The sequence below is a fragment of the Pristiophorus japonicus genome, chromosome 24 (genome assembly GCF_044704955.1).
Source record: "Pristiophorus japonicus isolate sPriJap1 chromosome 24, sPriJap1.hap1, whole genome shotgun sequence".
Taxonomy (NCBI): Eukaryota; Metazoa; Chordata; class Chondrichthyes; family Pristiophoridae; genus Pristiophorus; species Pristiophorus japonicus.
This window is the reverse complement of record NC_092000.1, coordinates 10253827-10279445: the sequence shown is the minus strand read 5'-3', so window position 1 is coordinate 10279445 and position 25619 is coordinate 10253827. Positions and strand designations below refer to the sequence as shown.

The window sequence follows — 25619 nt, the reverse complement described above, 5'->3', positions numbered from 1 at the left end:
GAAAGGATAAAATAGAACTCTGCTAAATTTACACCTTCTAGCATATATATATATATATATATATATTAAAAAACTGAATCAGAAAATTACAGCTGGATTCACCTTTTTCAAACACTAATTTAATTTGGATGTAATATCTTTTATATTTCAATTTTGAAGGAGATTATTTTAACACTTATGGAGCTACAGTAATTGATACATTTAGTTACGGTAAAATGCAGCCTCCTAGAATCGGAAATAAAAAGTAGAAAATGTACCACAGATTCATCAGCATCTGATTTGATTATAAACCTTGTGTCAAAACCCAAATCCTAACCCGTCTTTTTTTTCTTTTCAAATACTGATGGATCTGCTATGTATTTCCAGAATTTTTGGTTTCTTATTTCAGATTTTAAGTACTTGCAGTTTCTTTTTCTTTTTAATGTCATAGAACCTATATTAGTTGTAGCTTGGCTCAGTTGTTAGCACTCTTGTCTTGGAATCAGAGGTTTCTGGGTTCAAGGCCCACTCTAGAAGTGGCATATCCAATGCAGTACTGAGGGAGTGCTGCAGTGTTAATGGGCCCAAGTTTCGGCCTCAGTTGCTCCTGATTTTTTGGAGCAACTGGTGTAGAACGGAGTATCTTAGAAATTCAAATTCTCGGCATTTAGTTTGCTCCAGTTCTAGTCAGTTAGAACAGTTTCACTTTGGAACAGAATATTTTTTTCAAAAGGGGGCGTATCCGGCCACTTACGCCTGTTTTCAAAGTTTCGGCAGTGAAAACTTACTCCAAACTAACTTAGAATGGAGTAAGTAAAGATTTTTGTACGTTCGAAAAAACCTTGTCTACACTTTAGAAAATCAGGCGTAGGTTACAAATCAGGCGTAGGGAATGGGGGGCGGGGGGTGGGGGGTTAAAGGGAAGTTTACAAACATTAAATACTTCAGTTTTACAAATAAAGAGCCATCATCAATAATAAATGATAAAAACATCAATAAATCAATCAATAAATCAATCAAAAAAAATTAATAAGAAATAATTTTTTTTTTAAAAATCAATAAATAAAACATTTTCTACTTACTGACTGCAGCACCGGGAGCCCTCCAACAGCGTGCTGGGATCCCCCCCCCCCCCGCCCCCACAGTGTGTTTCTGTCAGTGTCTGGGGGGGGGGGGGGAGGAGGGAGGGAGGTTCGTGTCGGGGGCGGGGGGAGGGAGGTCAGGTCCGGGTGGGGGTCGGTGGGGTGGTGGGAGGGAGGTCGGTTCGGTTCGGGTCGGGGGGAGGGGGGAATGCGGGTTGGGTCCAGTCCGGGGGGTCGGGTTGGGTCCGGGGCGGGGGGGAGCGGGAGTCGAGTCGGGTCGGGAGGAAGCAGGAGCTGGGCGTGGGAGGCAGCCTTATGCATGCAGCCCCAGTGAGGCCATTCGGCCAGGGCTAGTGGCTGCGTGCTTCGGGCCCCACCCACACAGTTTTGGGCGCCTGGTGCTACTGCACATGGGCGCCCACTGTAGCGCGCATGTGCAGCGGTCCCGGCACTGTTTTCAGCGCAGGGACCTAGCTCCGCCCCCCACTTCTCGTGCTGTGTCGCGCCGAGGGCCAGAGGACCAGCAGGGAGCCGGAGAATCTGGAAGTTTTTTTTAGGCGCACTTTGTGGCGCGAAAAATGGGCGTCCAGGTCGGGGCTGCGCTGTTTTAGGCGCGGCCCGAAACTTGGGCCCATACTATCCTTTAACTGAGATCTCACCTGACTGCTCCAGTGAATATTAAAGATGCCATGCTAATATTTAAACAAGAGCAAGAAGTTCTCCAAGTTTCCTCACCAACATTTTTTGCTCAATCAGAAATGCAAAAAGAGATGAATTGTTCATTTATCCCATTGTTTGTGCTGTGATTTCTGGAGCTCCCTCCCTAAACCCCTTTTCTCTCTACTTATTTCTCCTCCTTTAAAAACCCATCTTTTCACTCAAACCTTCAGATTTCCCCTTCTAAACCCTCTCTCCAGTCCTAAACTGCAACGTGTATTGAGACATTTTGTAGAGGCAAAAATCCTCATCGCATTTAAAAAGTACTTGGATATCCATTTGAAGTGCCGTAACCTACAACGTTACGGACCATGAGCTGGAAAGTGGGATTAGGCTGGATAGCTCTTTTCCAGCCGGCACAGACACAATAGGCCGAATGGCCTCCTTCTGTGCCATAAATTTCTATGATTCTACATGAAAGACATTATATAAATGCAAACTTTTATCGTGGGCTCTTGCTGTGTGTAAAATGCCTACCCCAATTGCTTATATAATATTACCACAAAAAAAGGACCAAGAAAACTGCCTAATTGATATAAAAACCCACTAGTTCATTAATGTTTTCAAGGAAGGGAGCCTATCACCACTACCTGGTCTGGTGTACATGTGACTCCAGTCCCACACTACATAGTTGATGCTTAACATGCCCTCAGGGGAACTCGGGACGGAAAGTAAATATTGCCTTGCCAGTGTCACCCACATACCAAGAACAAATTAAAAGTCATCATATGTCAGGTGCTTTGAGGTTTTTTATTTTTGTCTTTAGGATAACAATGATAATCATTAAATAAAACAAAGTGACACTTCTCCCTGTTCCTTAAAGGTGCATTTATGAAGAATTGCTGGAAAATTAGTTTCCAGCAATAATGTCTGAATTACTTATTTTTCTAAATCTAGCTTTCTTTTATACTGATACAGATTAAACATATAATCTGTGGAAGACCATTATCACATTTACAAAAGTGAAATGTCCACTGCCAGAACTGGTTAACAACTTCCATCAGCAGAAATCAAAATAACCACTTTCTTTGTCTTCTACTCGAGAGCTGGCCTGATATCGTATGGAACTGGACAAATATTTAATCTCATCATTCAGATCATGTTCTCTGTAAATCAGTGGTTCAAAATAATTCATTACCCTAAAAAGAACTAAAAATTTGTACATAAATAGAAATTTTGATTATATAAGACATCTATCACTGCAACAGGTCATAAAATAAATTCTCAAGAATCAGTGCAATATCCAACTACAGCTAAGTATGGATGTCCTACATACAAAACTCCTTGGAAAAAAAATCTTGTTGCCATTATTTTAATGAACTGATTTTGAAAGTCAGTAACTTTGGATTTAGTTATTAAATTGAGAATTTTATTTGCTTTAAAAAAATATTTAAAGAATCACATTGTTTTAAAGGAAAACCTAAAATTTTCACAAACAGAAAGCAAAGTTCTCATATTTTGACATGCATGGTGTCATGATATACCAGCGATATTCTAGAAAGACACAAGTTGCATATACAAACGCTTTACTTACGTGGAGCCATGATCATGATACAAAAATGATCACGATTGGACATTGATTTCTTCACGGACAAGGGCTCCATTACTGTGCTTCATGCAACTTCACTGCCAATTCACAGAGCTTCAGCTTATGTATCCAAGACAGACCTTGGAAACCCAACCTCACAGTATGACTCAGAGGTTTGTCTTGTTTCTTATCACGAACATCACATTTTCAAACTCTACAGAATAATCATGTTTTTCGTTTAATGAGGTGTTCAAGGGTTGTGTGCATTTGGCTTTTCTGACAGGTTCTTACTGTGTATTGTTCCCTCTAAAATTTAGGATTTGTAGAGTTTTAATAAATCTACTTTGGAGAAAAGGTATTATTCATCATACCTATAATGTGATGATCAAATTCTCTGCAGGATGGTCTTTTCTTCTTCTTAGGCAGTCCCCCGGAGTCGAGGATGACTTGCTTCCACACTAAAATGAGTTCTCAGGTGACTGATGAGACCAATTAGTACGACTGCTGTTGCTACGGGGGATTGGGGTGGATGCCTGTCCCTGAAGGATACAGCAGTTATCATGGGCGACTTTAACCTATATATTGATTGGGCTAACCAAACTGGTAGCAATACTGTGGAGGAGGATTTCCTGGAGTGTATAAGGGATAGTTTTCCAGACCACTAGGTCGAGGAACCAACTAGAGAGCAGGCCATACTAGACAGGGTCTTGTGTAACGAGAAAGGATTAATTAGCAATCTGGTCGTGTGTGGCCCCTTGGGGAAGAGTGACCATAATATGGTAGAATTATTCATTAAGATGGAGAGCGACACAGTTAATTCAGAGACTCGGGTCCTGAATTTAAAGAAAGGAAACTTCGATGGTATGAGACGTGACTTGGCTAGGATAGACGGGCGAATGATACTTAAAGGGTTGACGGTGGATAGGCAATGGCAGACATTTAAAAATCACATGGATGAATTACAACTATTGTACATCCCTGTCTGACGTTAAAAAAAAACAAGAAAGATGGCTCAACCGTGGCTAACAAGGGAAATTAGGGATAGTGTTAAATCCAAGGAAGAGGCATATAAATTGGCCAGAAAAAGCAGCAAACCTGAGGACTGTGAGAAATTTAGAATTCAGCAGAGGAGGACTAAGGGTTTAATTAGGAGGAGGAAAATAGAGTATGAGAGTAAGCTTGCAGGGAACATAAAAACTGACTGCAAAAGCTTCTACAGATATGTGAAGAGAAAAAGATTAATGAAGACTAATGTAGGCCCCTTGCAGTCAGATTCAGGTGAATTCATAATGGGGAACAAGAAAATGGAAGATCAATTGAACAAATATTTTGGTTCTGTCTTCACTAAAGAAGACACGAATAACCTCCCGAAAATACTAGGGGACCGAGAGTCTAGCGGGAAGGAGGAACTAATGGAAATCCTTATTAGTCAGGAAATGGTGTTAGGGAAACTGTTGGGACTGAAGGCCGATAAATCCCCAGGGCCTGATAGTCTGCATCCCAGAGTACTTAAGGAAGTGGCCCTAGAAATAGTAGATGCATTGGTAGTCATTTTCCAAAATTCCATGGATTCTTGATCAGTACCTATGGATTGGAGGGTAGCTAATGTTACCCCACTTTTTAAAATAGGAGGGAGAGAAAACAGGAAATTATAGACCGGTTAGCCTGACATCAGTGGTGGGGAAAATGCTGGAATCAATTACTAAAGATGTAATAGCAGCGCATTTGGAAAGCAGTGATAGGATCGGTCCAAGTCAGCATGGATTTATGAAAGAGAAATCATGCTTGACAGATCTTCTAGAGTTTTTTGAGGATGTAACTAGTAGAGTGGATAAGGGAGAACCAGTGAATGTGTTTTATTTGGACTTTCAAAAGGCTTATGACAAGGTCCCACATAAGAGATTACTGTGCAAAATTAAAGCACATGGTATTGGGGGTAATATATTGACATGGATAGAGAACTGGTTGGCAGACAGGAAGCAAAGAGTGGGAATAAACGGGTCCTTTTCAGAATGGCAGGCAGTGACTAGTGGGGTGCCGCAAGGTCAGTGCTGGGACCTCAGCTCTTTACAATATACATTAATGATTTAGATGAAGGAATTGAATGTAATATCTCCAAGTTTGCAGATGACACTAAGCTGAGTGGCAGTGAGAGCTCTGAGGAGGATGCTAAGAGGCTGCAGAGTGACTTGGACAGGTTAGGTGAATAGGCAAATGCATGGCAGATGCAGTATAATGTGGATAAATGTGAGGTTATCCACTTTGGTGGCAAAAACAGGAAGGCAGATTATCTGAACGGTGACAGATTAGTAAAAGGGGAGGTGCAACGAGACCTGGGTGTCATGGTACATCAGTCACTGAAGGAAGGCATGCAGGTACAGCAGGCAGTAAAGAAAGCAAATGGCAAGCTGGCCTTCACAGCGAGAGGATTTGAGTATCGGAGCAGAGGTCTTACTGCAGTTGTACAGGGCCTTGGTGAGACCACACCTTGAGTATTGTGTGCAGTTTTGGTCTCCTAATCTGAGGAAGGACGTGCTTAGTATTGAGGGAGTGCAGCGAAGGTTCACCAGACTAATTCCTGGGATGGCAGGACTGACATATGAAGAAAGACTGGATCGGCTAGGCTTATACTCACTGGAATTTAGAAGAATGAGAGGGGATCTCATAGAAACATATAAAATTATGATGGGACTGGACAGGTTAGATGCAGGAAGAATGTTTTTGATGTTGGGGAAGTCCAGAACCACGGGTCACAGTCTAAGGATAAGGGGTAAGCCATATAGGACTGAGATGAGGAGAAACTTTTTCACCCAGAGAGTGGTGAACCTGTGGAATTCTCTACCACAGAAAGTTGTGGAGTCCAGTTCATTGGATATATTCAAGAGGGAGTTAGATGGGATCAGGGGGTATGGAGAGAAAGTGGGATTGGGGTACTGAAGTTGCATGATCAGTCATGATCATATTGAATGGCGGTGCAGGCTCAAAGGGCCGAATGGCCTGCTCCTGCACCTATTTTCTATGTTTCTATGAATGGCATGGTTGAACTGGGGAAGCGGAAAAACACAAGAAATAGGAGCGGAGCAGGGCATGGGGGTTAAAATCGAGTCCAATGTCTTTTTTGGGGGCTTTGATATTTCACCTACTAAAAACTCCATTAGATGCAAAGCAGTGAAATAATATTAAATGGATCATTTGTAAGGTTACAAGCATCCTAATCCATCCAGAAGAATCCTGGATCAAAATTGTGCAAACTCCCATCTCCTAACTGCACTATTTCACTGCCCTAGCTGCAACATTTCAGTCAAGAGGTTTATGGTCCATTGGTTGAGGAAATGAAAGGCCCAGAATTTCCTGCAACAGCAAGATTGGCACCGTAAATCTCGCTGACATAGGAACGGGAATGGGCTATTCAGTCCCGAGACCTTGTTCCACCACTCAGTTAGATCATGGCTGATCTGTATCTTAACTCCATCCACCCACCTTGGTTAGGTAACCCTTAATGCCCTTGCCTAACAGAAATCTATTAATCACAGTTTTGAAATTTTTAATTGATCAACAGCTTTTTTTGCGGGGGCAGGGGGGGGGGGGGGGGGGTGGGTGGAAAAGAGCATTTCAGATTTCCACTACCCTTTATGTGCAGAAGTGCTTCCTGACATCACCAAGCTCTCATTTTATGCCTCCTTGTCCTGGACTCCTCACCAGAGAAAATAGACGCCATCGATCTACTCTTTTGTTATCTTAAATAGATCGCCCCTTAATCCTCTATACTCAAGGGAATAGAAGTCTACTCTATGCAACCTGTCCTCATAATTTAACCCTTTTAGCCCAGGTATCACTCTGGTGAATCTGCGGTACAAGGTCAATATATCCTTCCTAAGTTGCGATAAGAACAGAATGCAGTACAGGTACAGCGTCGAGAATCTGGGAGCCTCAGGACCGAGACCACTCCGGATTCTATGTATTTTCAGACTTCGGAACGTCTTTATGATGTCCCGAATCTGGAAACGCCTGAACCCAGATTTGTGCATTTCCGGACTTCGGAAAGTCTTTCCGACATCACACGTCTGGAAAGGCCTGGTGGTGGTGGTGGTGGGGTGGGGGGTGCAAGGCTAAAGTAAGGGGGGGGGGGGAAGGTCGAGCCGAGGCAAGGGGGGGGTTGTGGTGGGGGGGGGGGGGAGAAGGTCGGGTCGCGGTAAGGAGGGCGGGGGGGGGGGGGAAGAGGTTGGGCCGAGACCGAGGTAAAGGCCGGGGGGGGGGGGGGGGGGGGGGAAAGAGAGGTGGAACGGAGGCAAGGTCGGGTCGGGGCCGAGGTAGGGGGGGGGAGGGGAGGAGAGGTGGGGCTGAGGCCGGGGGAAGGGGGGAGGTCGGGCCGGGGCCGAGGCAAAGGGGTGGGGGTTGAGAAAGGTGGGGCCGAGGCTGAGGGAACTGAGGCTGGGGGGGAGGTCGGGCCGAGGCCGAGGGGAGGTCGGGCCAAAGCCGAGGCGGTCGAGTCCGGATTCCGAAACAGTACCTGTACCATAAATAGGATCTAACCAGAGCTTTATATGACTGTAACATAACTTCCACCCTTTTATATTCCAGCCTTCTTAGTGTCGTTAGCAAAAATAGATCTACGCTTTAGATTCCTTCATCCAAGTCATTTATAAATACAGTGAAAAGCTGAAGCCCCTGTACAGACCACTGGGGAAAACCACTAGTCACATCCTGCCAAATGGAGTACATACACTTTATCCCTACTTGTGTCTCCTACCTCCTAACCAATTCCCTATCCATGTCTAATGCTCCAATCTTGCTGTTACTCTGGATCAGTTCCTATGGAGTGGAGGGTAGCCAATGTAACCCCACTTTTTAAAAAAGGAGGGAGAGAGAAAACAGGGAATTATAGACCGGTCAGCCTGACATCGGTAGTGGGTAAAATGATGGAATCAATTATTAAGGATGTCATAGCAGTGCATCTGGAAAATGGTGACATGATAGGTCCAAGTCAGCATGGATTTGTGAAAGGGAAATCATGCTTGACAAATCTTCTGGAATTTTTTGAGGATGTTTCCAGTAAAGTGGACAAAGGAGAACCAGTTGATGTGGTATATTTGGACTTTCAGAAGGCTTTCGACAAGGTCCCACACAAGAGATTAATGTGCAAAGTTAAAGCACATGGGATTGGGGGTAGTGTGCTGACGTGGATTGAGAACTGGTTGTCAGACAGGAAGCAAAGTGTAGGAGTAAACGGGTACTTTTCAGAATGGCAGGCAGTGACTAGTGGGGTGCCGCAAGGTTCTGTGCTGGGGTCCCAGCTGTTTACATTGTACATTAATGATTTAGACGAGGGGATTAAATGCAGTATCTCCAAATTTGCGGATGACACTAAGTTGGGTGGCAGTGTGAGCTGCGAGGAGGATGCTATGAGGCTGCAGAGTGACTTGGATAGGTTAGGTGAGTGGGCAAATGCATGGCAAATGAAGTATAATGTGGATAAATGTGAGGTTATCCACTTTGGTGGTAAAAACAGAGAGACAGACTATTATCTGAATGGTGACAGATTAGGAAAAGGGAAGGTGCAACGAGACCTGGGTGTCATGGTACATCAGTCATTGAAGGTTAGCATGCAGGTACAGCAGGCGGTTAAGAAAGCAAATGGCATGTTGGCCTTCATAGCGAGGGGATTTGAATACAGGGGCAGGGAGGTGTTGCTACAGTTGTACAGGGCCTTGGTGAGGCCACACCTGGAGTATTGTGTACAGTTTTGGTCTCCTGACTTGAGGAAGGACATTCTTGCTATTGAGGGAGTGCAGCGAAGATTCACCAGACTGATTCCCGGGATGGCGGGACTGACCTATCAAGAAAGACTGGATCAACTGGGCTTGTATTCACTGGAGTTCAGAAGAATGAGAGGGGACCTCATGGAAACGTTTAAAATTCTGACGGGTTTAGACAGGTTAGATGCAGGAAGAATGTTCCCAATGTTGGGGAAGTCCAGAACCAGGGGTCACAGTCTGAGGATAAGGGGTAAGCCATTTAGGACCGAGATGAGGAGAAACTTCTTCACCCAGAGAGTGATGAACCTGTGGAATTCTCTACCACAGAAAGTAGTTGAGGCCAATTCACTAAATATATTCAAAAGGGAGTTAGATGAAGTCCTTACTACTCGGGGGATCAAGGGTTATGGCGAGAAAGCAGGAATGGGGTACTGAAGTTGCATGTTCAGCCATGAACTCATTGAATGCGGTGCAGGCTAGAAGGGCTGAATGGCCTGCTCCTGCACCTATTTTCTATGTTTCTATGTTACTAACTTGCCCCAAATTTTGCTAGTTTTCTAAATAGAATGCATCGCAGACAGCACAGGCACACAGTACGAATTGAGCTGACATGATGGCACATTCACCGACTGGAGCTGTGGGCGGATTTTGGTTACTAGAAGTGTAATTTCTTAAATAAACTTTAGTCCCTTTTTGAGTTTCAAGATTTTTGTCAGTTTCACTGTTGTGTGTGATCTATGAATTTGGGCCACTCCAAGTCACTATATTATAAATTAATAAAATCCTACTGCTTTATTCTTTCCACAGTAATAACACTTTTAACAACTGGGAGTTTAAACACGGTCTTGGAGCAATAAATCATGCTGCTGCTAGGCCACGTAGACCATTATTTTTAAGTCTAAGTGGTAGTGGCATGAAAACTGACTTAAGTGCAGGACAATTGTGTTCACCATTGATTTTAATTGGAGCAGAGTTATTATAAATTAATAAAATCCTATTGTTTTACATCTATACAAGGACACCCTCAAAGCCTCCCTGATAAAGTGCGACATCTCCACTGACACCTGGGAGTCCCTGGCCCAAGATCACCCTAAGTGGAGGAAGTACATCTTGGGAGGGAGCTGAGCATCTCGAGTCTCAATGCCGAGAGCATGCAGAAACCAAGCGGAGGCAGCGGCAAACCTGTCCCACCCAACCCCTTGCCTCAACGACTATCTGTCCTACCTGTGACAGAATCTGTGGCTCTCGTATTGGACTGTTCAGCCACCAAAGAAGGTGGCTGAACTCACTTCAGGAGTGGAAACAAGTCTTCCTCGATTCCGAGGGACTGCCTATGATGATGATGATGATGATGATGATGATGATGATGATATTTTTGGTGAAGGTAATGACAGAGTTGTGCAAAAGTCTCAGGAAAATATGGGGTGGTATAATTAATGGTGCAAATCACCTACTCCCATAATTTCATCATTCTTTTGTGCCTTTACAGGGACCCTACTGTCATGTATTCAACTGTCATTGTAATCCATGTATAAACTGACCTACATAAGAACATTAAGAACATAAGAATTAGGAACAGGAGTAGGAACAGGAGTAGACCATCTAGCCCCTCGAGCCTGCTCCGCCATTCAACATAGCTGATCTGGCCGTGGACTCAACTCCACTTACCCGCCCGCTCCCCGTAACCCATAATTCCCTTATTGGTTAAAAATCGATCTATCTGTGACTTGAATACATTCAATGAGCTAGCCTCAACTGCTTCCTTGGGCAGAGAATTCCACAGATTCACAACCCTCTGGGAGAAGAAATTCCTTCTCAACTCGGTTTTAAATTGGCTCCCCCGTATTTTGAGGCTGTGCCCCCTACAGAAAAGTTTCATCACTAAAGAATGGCTGGGACAGGATTCGGCCGACAAACGCAGGGCTCATCTCCTGACGGTTTGTGGATCCAGGACGTACTCCCTGATGAAGGACCTTCTACCGCCAGAGAAGCCGGCGGACAAGACTTTTGAAGAGCTCAGTAAGTTGATCGGGGAACACTTTAAACCGCCGAGCAGCATGCACATGGCAAGACACTGGTTTTACACTACCGGCGGTGAGAAGGGCAAAGCGTTCCAGACTACGTGGCAGACCTCCGGCGACTGGCGAGCCTATGTAAGTTCCCAGATGCATGCAGAGCGGAGATGCTGCGAGACTTTTTTTTATTGAGGGCATCGGGCACGCTGGGGTTTTCAGGAAACTGATTGACCCTGGAAACGGCGGCTTTGATGGCCCAGACATTTATCTCAGGGGAGGAAGAGACCAGAATGATGTTTGACAAAAATTTGGTTTAAATGCAGCAAATGGACAGGGAGTTAACATTGTTAACACGGCACAGTTCTCCAGGCAGACAGGGGCAATCGAACATGCCCGAGCATGTAGTCGAACCCAAAGGGGGAATTCAACAGAGACAATGGCCAGCCGAACGGCGATTCATGCCATTGCAGGGGACAATGCGGCCAGTAATGGGGCCATCAATACCTGTCAATGGTGCGTTTAAGGACAGTTACAGAGACAGTCAGAGACGATCGACTGGTAATGGACCTTTTGTTTCCAACGTCAGCGGTCACTTGGCGTGTATGTGCAGGAACCCTGCAGCCAGGTTGATGTGCGAGGAGGACGGGCCTGATGTAAGCCCTACGAGGCCAAATGGACACTGGGGGAAATCACTGGAAGCTGAAGTTCAGCGAGTTCACATGGAGCACATATACAGTTCATACACCAGGAGGCCACCGATAATGATAAAAGTGCTCCTCAACAGCATCCCAGTATCAATGGAGCTAGATGGTCGGTCAGGATATGTGGTGATTACAAGGCCACCATCAATCGGGTGTCACTCCAAGACCAGTACCCGCAACCGAGAGCGGAGGACCTCTTTGCGACGCTATCCAGTAGCAAACTTTTTTCAAAATTAGACCTGACCTCAGCTTACATGACCTAGGAGCTGGCGAGTGAGTCGAAGAAGCTGACCACCATCACGACACATAAGGGGATGTTTGAGTACAACAGATGTCCGTTCGGGATTCGCTCGGCCACCGCGATCTCTTTCAACTAAACATAGAAAGTCTCCTCAATTCGATTCCAAGGACGGTGGTTTTTCAAGACAACATCTTCATCACGGGTTGCGACACCGAAGAACATCTCCACAACCTGGAGGAGGTGCTACGCAGACAGGACCGGGTAGGTCTGCGACTGAAAAAGGCAAAGTGCGTCTTCCTAGCTCCAGAGGTAGAATTCCTGGGGATGAGGGTAGCAGCAGATGGGATCAGACCTACTGCGTCCAAAATGGAAGCGATCCAGAGAGCACCCAGACCCCGTAACACGACGGAGCAGCATTCGTTCCTGGGGCTCCTGAACTATTTTGGTAACTTTCTTCCCAAATTGAGCACACTGTTAGAGCCGTCTACACGTGCTCCTAAGCAAAGGTTGCGAATGGGTCTGGGGGGACAGCCAGGAAAGGGCTTTTGATAGCGCACGCAATTTGTTATGCTCCAACAATCTGTTAACGCTATATGACCCATGTAGGAAACTTGTTTTAACGTGCGATGCATCGTCCTATGGGGTCGGGTGTGTGTTGTAGTATGTGAATGCCAAGGGTCAATTACAGCCGGTAGCTTATGCCTCCAGAAGTCTGTCCCAGGCAGAAAAGGAAGCGCTTGCATGTGTATATGCAGTTGTAAAAAAAATGCACCAGTACCTGTTTGGCAGGAAATTTGAGCTGGAGACAGATCACAAACCCCTAACGTCCCTTTTGGCTGACAACAAGGCCATAAATGCAAATGCGTCGGCCCGCATACAGAGGTGGACACTCACGTTAGCCGCCTATGACTATACAATTCGGCACAGACTGGGCACTGGAAACTGCGCCGATGTACTCAGCAGGCTCCCACTAGCCACCACCGAGGGGGCAACCGAGCATGCTGCTGAGATGGTCATGGCTGTTGAAGCTTTCGAAAGCGAAGGCTCACCCGTGACAGCCCATCAGATCAAAGTCTGGACAAATAGAGACCCGTTACTGTCTTCAGTCAAGAAATGTGTCCTGAATGGGAACTGGGCAGCCATGTATGGGGCATGCCCTGAGGAATTTAAACCATTTCACAGGCGCAAGGATGAACTCTCGATTCAGGCCGATAGCCTACTATGGGGTAACCGAGTAGTCATACCCAGATGGGCAGAGAGGCATTCATCCGAGAACGCTACTTGAGCACCCGGGCATTGTCATGATGAAGGCAATTGCCAGGTCACACGTTTGGTGGCCAGGGATAAATGAAGACCTGGAACTTTGTGTTCGCAGGTGCAACACGTGTGCCCAGCTGGGCAATGCACCCAGGGAAGCACCCCTTAGCCCCTGGTCCTGGCCCGCCAAGCCATGGTCACGCATCCATGTGGACTATGCAGGTCCTTTCATGGGAAAAATGTTTTTGGTTGTAGTGGACGCCTACTCCAAATGGATCAAGTGTGACATTCTCAATTCAAGCACATCTTCTGCCACGGTAGAAAGTCTACGGGCAATGTTCGCCGCCCATTGTCTACCGGATATCTTGGTCAGCGACAATGGCCCGTGCTTTACAAGCATTGCATTCCAGGACCTCATGGCAGGAAATGGCATCAACCTTGTCTGAACGGCACCGTTCAAGCCGGCCTCAAACGGCCAGGCGGAACGAGCAGTGCAGATAATCAAACAGGGGATGCTCAGAATCCAAGGGGGTTCCCTACAAAGCCGCTCATCACGCCTCCTGTTGGCCAATAGATCCCGACCACATTTGCTCACAGGGGTTCCACCCACAGAGCTGCTAATGAAAAGGATGCTCAAAACCAGGTTATCCCTTATACACCCCACCATGAAAGAAATTGTTGAGAGCAGGCGCTGGTCACAATGTGACTACCATGACAGGAATGCGAGGGCGTGATGTATTGATGTCAATGATCCTGTCTTTGTCCTCAACTACACTGCAGGGCCCACATGGCTTGCGGGCACTGTGAGTGCCAAAGAAGGGAATAGGATTCTGGTAGTTAAACTTACCAATGGACAAATCTGCCGCAAACACGTGGATTAAACAAAAAGAAGGTTCAGCAACCCCATAGAAGAAGCAGAGGAAGAACACGATGTAGAGTTCACTCCACAACAGGTGACCGAACACCGGAACCAAGTGGAGGAGAGCCCAGTCACTGTGGGCAATCCGGACATGCCTGAGGCACCGCAAACAGCAGACACTCAGGCCAGCGCCCAACAACCGGAGCCCCAACTCAGGCGCTCTACAAGGGAGCGTAAACCACCAGAGAGACTTAACCTGTGATCCCAATAAGACTTTGGGGGGGAGGTGATGTCATGTATTCAACTGTCATTGTAATCCATGTATAAATTGACCCAAGTTGTACAACGTGAGAACACTGACCACTAGGTGGGGAACTTGTGGGAGACACTCCTAACCTGGACTTTCAGGTATAAAAGGGGAAGCTCAACCCATCTTCTCCACTTCGGTGCTGGCTAATAAAAGTTACTGGTCACAGAGTGACCTTCTCTCTATTATGGGCCTCGTGTGCATTTGTACTGTATAGTAAGGACATATTACCTACAATGCAGGTGTGCCATTATAATGAAACAAGTCCCAGGAAAATCTGCATCAATATGAAAGACAAGAGCTCAATGATTGGAGTTCATGGTGAGTCGGAGAGGCTCGGGAGGTACGTCGGAGAGGTGTATAAAAAGGCCCAACGCGTCGCTGAGGCTCGGGAGATCGTGGTGAGTCGGAGAAGCTCGGGAGGTGAGTCGGAGAAGCTCGGGAGTTGCGTCGGAGAGGCCAATAAAAAGGCGCAACGCGTCGCTGAGGCTCAGGAGTTCGTGTCGAGTCGGAGAGGCCTATAAAAAGGCCCAACGCGTCGCTGAGGCTCGGGAGTTCGTGGTAAGTCGGAGAGGCGTGATTGTGCAGCTACAGGGAGAAGGCAAAAAAGAAGTAGAAAGAAATCGAAAGGTGATGTCACAGCCAACGGGGTAAGTGATTGGTAAGTAGTTTTTCTTTTTCTTTCTTTATCAGTAAGTAACCTTTAGCATTGTTGTTGCCCAATTAAGTTAATCCAAAGGTTAAGTCATGGCAGGAAAGCTTGGACAGGTGTTATGCTCCCCCTGTAGCTGACGACTACATGTGCGGGAAGTGCATCAGCCTGCAGATCCTGACAGACCGCATTGCGGCACTGGAGCTGCGGGTGGATGAACTCTGGAGCATCCACAATGCTGAGAATGGCGTGAATAGCACGTTTAGCGAGTTGGTCACACTATAGGCAATGGGTACACAGCTAGATAGGGAACGGGTGACCAACAGGAAGAGCAGTGCAAGGAAGGTAGTGCAGCGGTCCCCTGCGGTCATCCCCCTGCAAAACAGATACACCGCTTTGGGTACTGTTGAGGGGGATGACTTATCAGGGGAAGGCAGCAGCAGCCAAGTTCATGGCACCGTGGGTGGCTCTGCTGCACAGGAGGGCAGGAAAAAGAGTGGGAGAGTGATAGTGATAGAGGATTCAATTTTAAGAGGAATAGATAGGCGTTTCTGCGGCCATAACCGAGACTTCAGGATGGTATGTTGCCGACCTGGTGCAAGGGCCAAGGATGTCTCGGAGCGGGTGCAGGACATTCTGAAAAGGGAAGGTGAACAGCCAGTTGTCGTGGTGCATATAGATACCAACGATATAGGTAAAAAACGGGATGAGGTCCTACGAGACGAATTTAGGGAGCTAGGAGCTAAATTAAAAAGTAGGACCTCAAAAGTAGTAATCTCAGGATTGCTACCAGTGCCATATGCTAGTCAGAGTAGGAATCGGCGGATAGCTCAGATGAATACATTGCTTGAGAAATGGTGCAGAACGGAGGGATTCAAATTCCTAGGGCATTGGAACCGGTTCTGGGGGAGGTGGGACCAGTACAAACTAGACAGTCTGCACCTGGGCAGGACCGGAACCAATGTCCTAGGGGGAGTGTTTGCTAGTGCTGTTGGGGAGGAGTTAAACTAATATGGCAGGGGAATGGGAACCTATGCAGGGAGGCAGAGGGAAATAAAAGGGAGACAGAGGCAAAAGATAGAAGGAGAATAGTAAAAGTGGAGGGCAGAAAAACCGAAGCCAAAAAACAAAAAGGGCCACATTACAGCAAAATTCTAAAGGGGCAAAGTGTGTTAAAAAGATAAGCCTGAAGGCTCTGTGCCTCAATGCGAGGAGTATTCGGAATAAGGTGGACGAATTAACTGCGCAGATAGCAGTTAATGGATATGATGTAATTGGTATTACAGAGACATGGCTCCAGGGTGACCAAGGCTGGGAACTCAACATCCAGGTGTATTCAACATTTAGGGAGGATAGACAGAAAGGAAAAGGAGGCGGGGTGGCGTTGCTGGTTGAAGAGGAAATTAATGCAATAGTAAGGAAGGACATTGGCTTGGATGATGTGAAATCGGTATGGGTGGAGCTACGGAATACCAAAGGGCAGAAAAGGCTGGTGGGAGTTGTGTACAGGCCACCAAACAGTAGTGGTGAGGTTGGGGACAGCATCAAACAAGAAATAAGGGATGTGTGCAATAAAGGTACAGCAGTTATCATGGGCGACTTTAATTTACATATAGATTGGGCTAACCAAACTGGTAGCAATGCGGTGGAGGAGGATTTCCTGGAGTGTATTAGGGATGGTTTTCTTGACCAATATGTCGAGGAACCAACTAGAGAGCTGGCCATCCTAGACTGGGTGATGTGTAATGAGAAGGGACTAATTAGCAATCTTGTTGTGCGAGGCCCCTTGGGGAAGAGTGACCATAATATGGTAGAATTCTTTTTTAAGATGGAGAGTGACACAGTTAATTCAGAAACTAGGATCTGAACTTAAGGAAAGCTAACTTCGACGGCATGAGGAGTAAATTGGCTAGAATAGACTGGCAAATGATACTTAAAGGGTTGACGGTGGATAGGCAATGGCAAACATTTATAGATCACATGGATGAACTTCAACAGTTGTACATCCCTGTCTGGAGTAAAAATAAAACAGGGAAGGTGGCTCAACCATGGCTAACAAGGGAAATTAAGGATAGTGTTAGATCCAAGGAAGAGGCATATAAATTGGCCAGAAAAAGCAGCAAACCTGAGGACTGGGAGAAATTTAGAATTCAGCAGAGGAGAACAAAGGGTTTAATTAGGAGGGGGAAAATAGAGTATGAGAGGAAGCTTGCCGGAAACAAAAAAAAACTGACTGCAAAAGCTTCTCTGATATGTGAAGAGAGAAAGATTAGTGAAGACAAACATAGGTCCCTTGCAGTCGGACTCAGGTGAATTTAATGGAGAGCAAAGAAATGGCAGACCAATTGAACAAATACTTTGGTTCTGTCTTCACGAAGGAAGACACAAATAACCTTCCGGATGTACTAGGGGACTGAGGGTCTAGTGAGAAGGAGGAACTGAAGGATATCCTTATTAGGCGGGAAATTGTGTTGGGGAAATTGATAGGATTGAAGGCCGATAAATCCCCGGGGCCTGATTGTCTGCATCCCAGAGTACTTAAGGAAGTGGCCCTAGAAATAGTGGATGCATTGGTGATCATTTTCCAACAGTCTATCGACTCTGGATCAGTTCCTATGGACTGGAGGGTAGCTAATGTAACACCACTTTTTAAAAAAGGAGGGAGAGAGAAAACGGGTAATTATAGACCGGTTAGCCTGACATCAGTAGTGGGGAAAATGTTGGAATCAATTATTAAGGATGAAATAGCAGCGCATTTGGAAAGCAGTGACAGGATCGGTCCAAGTTGGCATGGATTTATGAACGGGAAATCATGCTTGACAAATCTTCTGGAATTTTTTGAGGATGTAACTAGGAGAACCAGTGGATGTGGTGTATTTGGACTTTCAAAAGGCCTTTGACAAGGTCCCACATAAGAGATTGGTGAGCAAAATCAAAGCACATGGTATTGGGGGTACTGGCATGGATAGAGAATTGGTTGGCAGACTGGAAGCAGAGATTCAGGATAAACGGGTCCTTTTCGGAATGGCAGGCAGTGACCAGTGGAGTGCCGCAGGGCTCAGTGCTGGGATCCCAGCTCTTTACAATATATATTAATGATTTGGATGAAGGAATTGAGTGCAATATCTCCAAGTTTGCAGATGACACTAAACTGGGTGGCGGTGTGAGCTGTGAGGGGGATGCTAAGAGGCTGCAGGGTGATTTCGACAGGTTAGGTGAGTGGGCAAATGCATGGCAGATGCAGTATAATGTGGATAAATGTGAGGTTATCCACTTTGGGGGCAAAAACACGAAGGCAGAATATTATCGGAATGGCGGCAGATTAGGAAAAGGGGAGGTGCAACGAGACCTGGGTGTCATGGTTCATTAGTCATTGAAAGTTGGCATGCAGGTACAGCAGGCGGTAAAGAAGGCAAATGGCATGTTGGCCTTCATAGCTAGGGGATTTGAGTATAGGAGCAGGGAGGTCTTACTGTAATTGTACAGGGCCTTGGTGAGGCCTCACCTGGAATATTGTGTTCAGTTTTGGTCTCCTAATCTGAGGAAGGACATTCTTGCTATTGAGGGAGTGCAGCGAAGGTTCACCAGACTGATTCCAGGGATGGCTGGAATGACAATTGGATCAACTGGGCCTTTATACACTGGAGTTTAGAAGGATGAGAGGGGATCTCATAGAAACGTATAAGATTCTGATGGGACGGGACAGGTTAGATGCGGGAAGAATGTTCCCGATGTTGGGGAAATCCAGAACCATGGGACACAGTCTTAGGATAAGGGGTAGGCCTTTCAGGACTGAGATGAGGAGAAACTTCTTCACTCAGAGAGTTGTTAACCTGTGGAATTCCCTGCCGCAGAAAGTTATTGATGCCAGTTCATTGGATATATTCAAGAGGGAGTTAGATATGGCCCTTACGACTAAAGGGATCAAGTGGTATGGAGAGAAAGCAGGAAAGGAGTACTGAGGTGAATGATCAGCCATGATCTTATTGAATGGTTGTGCAGGCTTGAAGGGCCGAATGGCCTACTCCTGCACCCATTTTATATGTTTCTATGTTTCTATGAAATGCTAACATTAGAAATAGGGACATTTATATACACATGGTCCAAAACAGACTTTACACTCATTTTAAAAAAGTACCTTCTTTCATAGAGAAATTATTTTGTTTGAAGAAATTTGGTCACTTACACAGTTGACTATTTCCTCATTTACCAACCACTGCATTGTGGCACCATAAACCCCACCCTAAATACACTCTGCACATATAGAATTATAAACACCACACAGCTTCTTGGTGTTACAAACTCTGGTGAAATGAGTTAAAAGTGACTGAATAGACTCAAGCGTACTTAAATATTAAGGAAAATAGCAGAAGAACAATTAAGTCCCACAGTCTCCTACTCAAAATTCAAATCATTCCCAGAAACTCCAAACTGTGGACTGCTTACCTTTCTGTTACAATTCTGCCTTTTAAATCCAGTTGGGCATCACCTATTGTCACATTTCTCCTAAGCTTTTCACGTTAGTGATGTCTTGCACTAAATGCTTGGCCCTTCACTTAGATTTCTAAATAATAAAAAAGCCTTTCTCCTGTTCCTACGTTTACTTCATATTCGAGTGATTAACACCAGCAGAAATTATAAACTGTCGGTCTAGAGATCCTTACAGTTTTATTTTATAACTACCAAAAACAACTTGTATTTATATAGCGTCTTTAACATAGTAAAACATCCCAAGGCGCATCACAGGAGTGTTACATGGCAAAAATTTGACACCATTCTCTGAATCTATCAAGACCAAGTAACGACAAATAGGTCATATTGCCTAACATACACTCAAGGCACAAATATCTTCATCATTTTACCACACTGAACTATTATTTATAATATAGTTACTGCTGGTTAATGACAGACAACAATCTTACATAGTTGTGTTCACAATGTATTGTCTTGCCCAAATCCACATTATACCACTTCTATTTTGTTTTTGATTCATCCAGCGCTGAACAGCACATCAGAAGTTATGATGCTGAGTGCAGCCACCAGACACTACAGTATACTAACAGTAATTTTCATCAATTAAAATAAATGAAACAAGGTCAATATGACCTGAAAGTTTCTGATCCAAATGGGATGTGAAACTAAACACCAACCTGGATTAAGTGGATTCTAGATGTTCCCTACACATCCAAAACAAGCACCTCAGTCACAGACGCAAACACTGAAGCTTTCTTTGTGCATTTCTCATTCCTCTAATTAAAGTCCTCAAAATTTGGATACAGCTATACTGCATCCATAAACCTTCAAGAGTAAAATATTTCTAAAGATTTTGAGTACCACTACAAACTGACATACAGAACAAATAGCGCCTCAGTTTCAGTTCTATTAACTTCGTCAAAAAACCCACATGTCCCCCAAACAAAACATTATTTGTGAAGTATGACATTTGGGCACAGGTATTTGCTTGATTTACTTTCTGATGCACTATTTAATTATGAGTCTCCTTTTTGCACCAATGGGTAGAATGTTTTAATCAGCAACATATTATTTCAATCTAAAATGATCAGCATCAAATTAAATATCAGATCTCTTGAGGAAGCAGAGAGCATGGCTGAGGTACTAAATGAGTACTTTGATCTGCCTTCACTGTAGAAGAGGATGCTGCCAAGATCGCAGTAAAACAGGAGGTAGGAGAGAAATTGAATAGGATAGAAATAGATAAAGAGGAAGTATTTAAAAGGTTGGCAGCCCTCAAAGTAGAAAAGTCACTATTCCGGATGGGATGCATCCTAGGTTGCCGAGGAAAGTAAGAGTGGAGATAGCGAAGGCTCTGGCCACAATCTTCCTTCGATATGGTAGCTGTGCCAGAGGACTGAAGGACCGCAAATTTTACACTCCTGTTCAAAAAAAGGGGGGGGGGGGGGGGGAGATAAATCCAGCAACTACAAGCCAGTCAGCCCACATTGGTGGTGGGGAAACTTTTTAAGAGACAATAATCCGGGACAAAAGCAAGGATGTTATGCTAAACCTTTATAAATATTAGTTAGGCTCCAGCTCCAGTATTGTGTCCAATTCTAGGCACCACATGTTCGGTAGGATGTCAGGGCCTTAGAGAGGGTGCAGAGGAGATTTATTACCGGGAATGCAGGGCTTCAGTTATGTGGAGAGACTAGAAAAGGTGAGGTCGTTCACCTTCGAACAGAGACAGTTAAAAGGAGATTTACTAGAGGTGTTCAAAATAATGAAGTGTTTTGATAGAGTAAATAAGATGAAACAGTTTTCAGTGGCAGGAAGGTCGATAATCCGAGGATACAGATTTATGGAAATTAGCAAAAAAAACAGAGGCGAGGAGAAATTAATTTATGCAGTGAGTTGTTATGATCTGGAATGTACTGCCTGAAAGGGTGGTGGAAGCATATTCAATAATAACTTTCAAAAGGGAATTGGATAAATACTTGAAGGAGAAAAAAAATTACAGGGCTATGGGGAAAGGACAGGGGTGTGGGACTAATTGAATAGCTTTTGCAAAGAGCAGGCAGAGACACGATAGGCTAAATAGAAAGCTGTATTATATCATCAGGTTGGTCTTATTCCAAGCCGTACTCGAGCTGTAGCAAAGCTGTCAATGCTATAAGAAGTCATTCCTGTTGGTAAACTAATATTATAAATTCTTCTCTTTAAGTTTGCAATGGCTGTCATTCAGGGGCTAGGAAAAATCTGAAAATATGCATGTATCATTTCATGGGTCAATAACGAGACTATGTTCAAACTCCAGTATTCTGCTTGTCCATGTTGCAACTCAAATGATGCCCATATATAGGTACATACTGAACAATTAAATTTCTCATTTGCATTGTGGACCCCAGCAACAATATTTTGCAAGTACCTGGAACATTGACCAGGAAAACTAAACGAAAATGCCATTTTCTAGTCCAACAAAATTAAATTTCAGAACTGACCAAGGAAAGTTAATCTGTAGCACAACAGGTGCTGTGCATGCCCCTAGGTATCTCAAGAGTCCAACCGCTCCAAATTAGCTCTCAGAACATGCCAATGCTGTAGCCACCAATCAAAGGAGCCACTCTCGGGACCCAAGTTTCGGGACGCGCCTAAAACGGCGCAGCCCAGACCTGGATGCCCGTTTTTCGCACCAGAAAGTGCGCCTAAAAAAAACTTCCCTATTCTCCGGCTCCCTGCAGGTCGTCTGCAGCCTTGCGCAGCGTAGCATGAGCTGTTGGGGGCGGAGCCAGGTCCCTGCGCTGAAAACAGTGCCGGGACCTCTGCACATGCGCGCTACAGTGGGCGCGCATGTGCAATAGCTCCAGGCGCCCAAAACTGTGTGGGAGGGGCCCGAAGCACGCAGCCCCTAGCCCTGGCTGAATGGCCTCACTGGGGCTGCGTGTATAAGGTTCCTCCCACGTCCAGCTCCTGCTTCCTCCCGACTCGACTCCCGCTTCACCCCCCCCGACTCCCGCTTCACCCCCCCCCCAGCGACCCGACCTCCGCGACTCTCTCCCTCCTCCCCCCCAGACCTCCGCGACTCTTACCACTCCCCCCGGACCTCCGCGACTCTCTCTCACACCCACCCACCACCCCCCCCCCCACCCGAGACCCGACGCCACCTACCTATAAATCTAGCCCGAGGTCTTGGGCCCAGCCGTTCAGCCTCCTTATCTCCCTCCCCACCCCCTCTCTCCTTCGCCTTCGCCTCCGCCTCTCTCTCCTCCCCTCCCTCCCTCCTCTCTCCTCCCCTCCCGCCCTCCATCCTCTCTCCTTCCCCCCCTCCCTACATCCTCTCTCCTCCTCCCCCTCTCCTCCCCCTCTCCCCACCTTCTCCCCCCCCACCTCCCTTCTCCTCCCCCCACCTCCCTTCTCCTCCCCCCACCTCCCTTCTCCTCCCCCCACCTCCCTTCTCTTCCCCCCCCCACCTCCCTTCTCTCCCCCCCCCACCTCCCTTCTCTCCCCCCCCACCTCCCTTCTCTCCCCCCCCCCACCTCCCTTCTCTCCCCCCCCCCACCTCCCTTCTCTCCCCCCCCCCACCTCCCTTCTCTCCCCCCCCCCACCTCCCTTCTCTCCCCCCCCCACCTCCCTTCTCTCCCCCCCCCACCTCCCTTCTCTCCCCCCCCCACCTCCCTTCTCTCCCCCCCCCACCTCCCTTCTCTCCCCCCCCCACCTCCCACCCCCCTTCTCCCCCTACCCCTCCCCTCCCTTCCCTCGCTGTCAGAAACACAGACACTGACAGACAGAGAGTGAGAGATACACACACAGACAGACAGATAGAGACACTGACAGAGACACACTGGGGGGACCGTCCCAGCACGGTGTTGGAGGACTCCCGGTGCTGGGGTCGGTAAGTAGAAAATGTTTTATTTATTGATTTTTTAAAAAAAAATTATTTTTTATTAATTTTTTTTGATTGATTTATTGGTTGATTTATTGATGTATTTATCATTTATTATTGATGATGGCTCTTTATTTGTAAAACTGAAGTGTTTAATGTTTGTAAACTTCCCTTTAACCCCCCCCCCCATTCCCTACGCCTAATTTGTAACCTACGCCTGATTTTCTAAAGTGTAGACAAGGTTTTTTCGAACGTACAAAAATCTTCACTTACTCCATTCTAAGTTAGTTTGGAGTAAGTTTTCACTGCCGAAACTTTAAAACAGGCGTAAGTGGCCGGACACGCCCCCTTTTGAAAAAAAAATTCTGTTCCAAAGTGAAACTGTTCTAACTGACTAGAACTGGAGCAAACTAAATGCCGAGAATTTGAATTTCTAAGATACTCCGTTCTATACCAGTTGCTCCAAAAAATCAGGAGCAACTGAGGCCGAAACTTGGGCCCTAGGACACACAAAGTTTCTCCCGACAGTGAAGTCACTTGCCCGGCAAAAGGGAAGGCCCAACCCAGCAATGCTCTGTGGAAGTCAGAAAATTGGCCTTTTAAAAATATATATATATATATATATATATGTATAATTTTCAATATATTTTGAACAAAAAGTACTTCAGCTACATTTTTCTTCCCTTTTTAAGCAACTAGTCACAATCTGAGTTTTGCTAAATATATGAGATCTTGTTAATCAAGAGCTGACATGAACCAATGATGTCAAGTGATATCTAACCAAAGATGTGCTAATAATGTACTTTCTCCACCTGATAACTTGGTCTGAGCAAATAAAATCAAAGGCTAACCAACCTTATAAAGCGTGTATTTTTCTTTAATAAAATTTTATAAACTCTCGACTCTTTTAGATATAGCTAAAGAAAGAAGTTCAAGATGCCCAGACAATACATGCCAAATAAACATGCGGAGATAATTTAAACAGATATTTGTCTGAAGTTCTTAACTCCATTTCCAGTTGTGAAATATTAGGACTCCAAAGCAAAAGAAGAACAGGATTCAGCAAAACTATTCATTCAACAGGATATTATAGAAAAAAAGTGAATGAGGTACAAAAATAAGGAAATATGCAAAGGCCTGAGGCAGTTTTAGCAACAGTTGCTGATGCTCACCCACCCTTTCCCTCAACCACTGTCTGTCCCACCTGTGACAGGGACTGTGGCTCTCATATTGGACTGTTCAGCCACCTAAGGACTCATTTTTAAGAATGGAAGCAAGTCTTCCTCGATTCCGAGGGACTGCCTATGAATGAATGAATTATATGGTACTTTGGTAGTTCAGAGTTCAAATTGCTAAAGAGTATATTTAAAAGTTGAATCATTCTCAGTAATTACACTTGCACATTTACCGTAATTCTATTGTGTATTAAATGATGTGTGAACCTTCTTAATTTAGGAAGCTGGGTGATCAAAGCCTCTATTGATATACCTGGAGTAGAAGTAACATATTGCTGAAAGAACTCCTAGAAAGCTTGTTAAAGAGACAGTAAAATAAATCAACATAGCTCTTACTGACCTATTGACTGTGAAGCCCAAATATCTGTCAAACATGGCATAATGGTTCCCACAATGTGCAACAAACAGGTAAATGTAGGTTTGCTACAGCTGCCATCTTACCTAGTTCCAGCTGTCTTCTGGGACTAATTGTAGATTAAAAGTTCGACTGCTAGTTGCCAGATCACTTTATTTTCTAATTATAGGAGCTGCAGCCTGAATTTACTCTTTTTGTTAGTCAAATTGCTAATATTGGCAATTAAATAAAACCTCTCTGAACACTTTTTTTAAGTTTTCAGAAGCACTGAGGGTTTAATATTCTCTCTATAACAATAAAATAATACTCACCAATCCTTGAATAATGTAGACCAATGTACAAAATCTCCAGATTTATTTTGTTTGAGTGTGCTGGTCAAATACTTGACAATGTCAAACAGGCACACAGGATCATTTCCCCCAGTGAGACTCTACTGTCATAATGTAGCTACAAGTTTCTACCCCTAAAAATCCTGTGTGAGCAATAGAAATAGTGAAATGCCCCTATTGGTTAAATAATAATTATGTAGCACTATGACTTACTCTGCTGGTCCCACTGGTCTTTTGCAATATTTTTTGCAAACCCTAACCTCGTGAA

At 45.2% G+C, this 25619-nt stretch overlaps 1 protein-coding gene across 2 annotated transcripts in view; it reads right to left on the bottom strand.

Annotated features, from left to right (window-relative positions):
- LOC139237921 (MHC class II regulatory factor RFX1-like) overlaps nucleotides 1-25619 on the bottom strand; it is a 152743-nt gene that overhangs the window by 99634 nt on the left and 27490 nt on the right. The gene's annotated exons all lie outside the window — the stretch shown is intronic.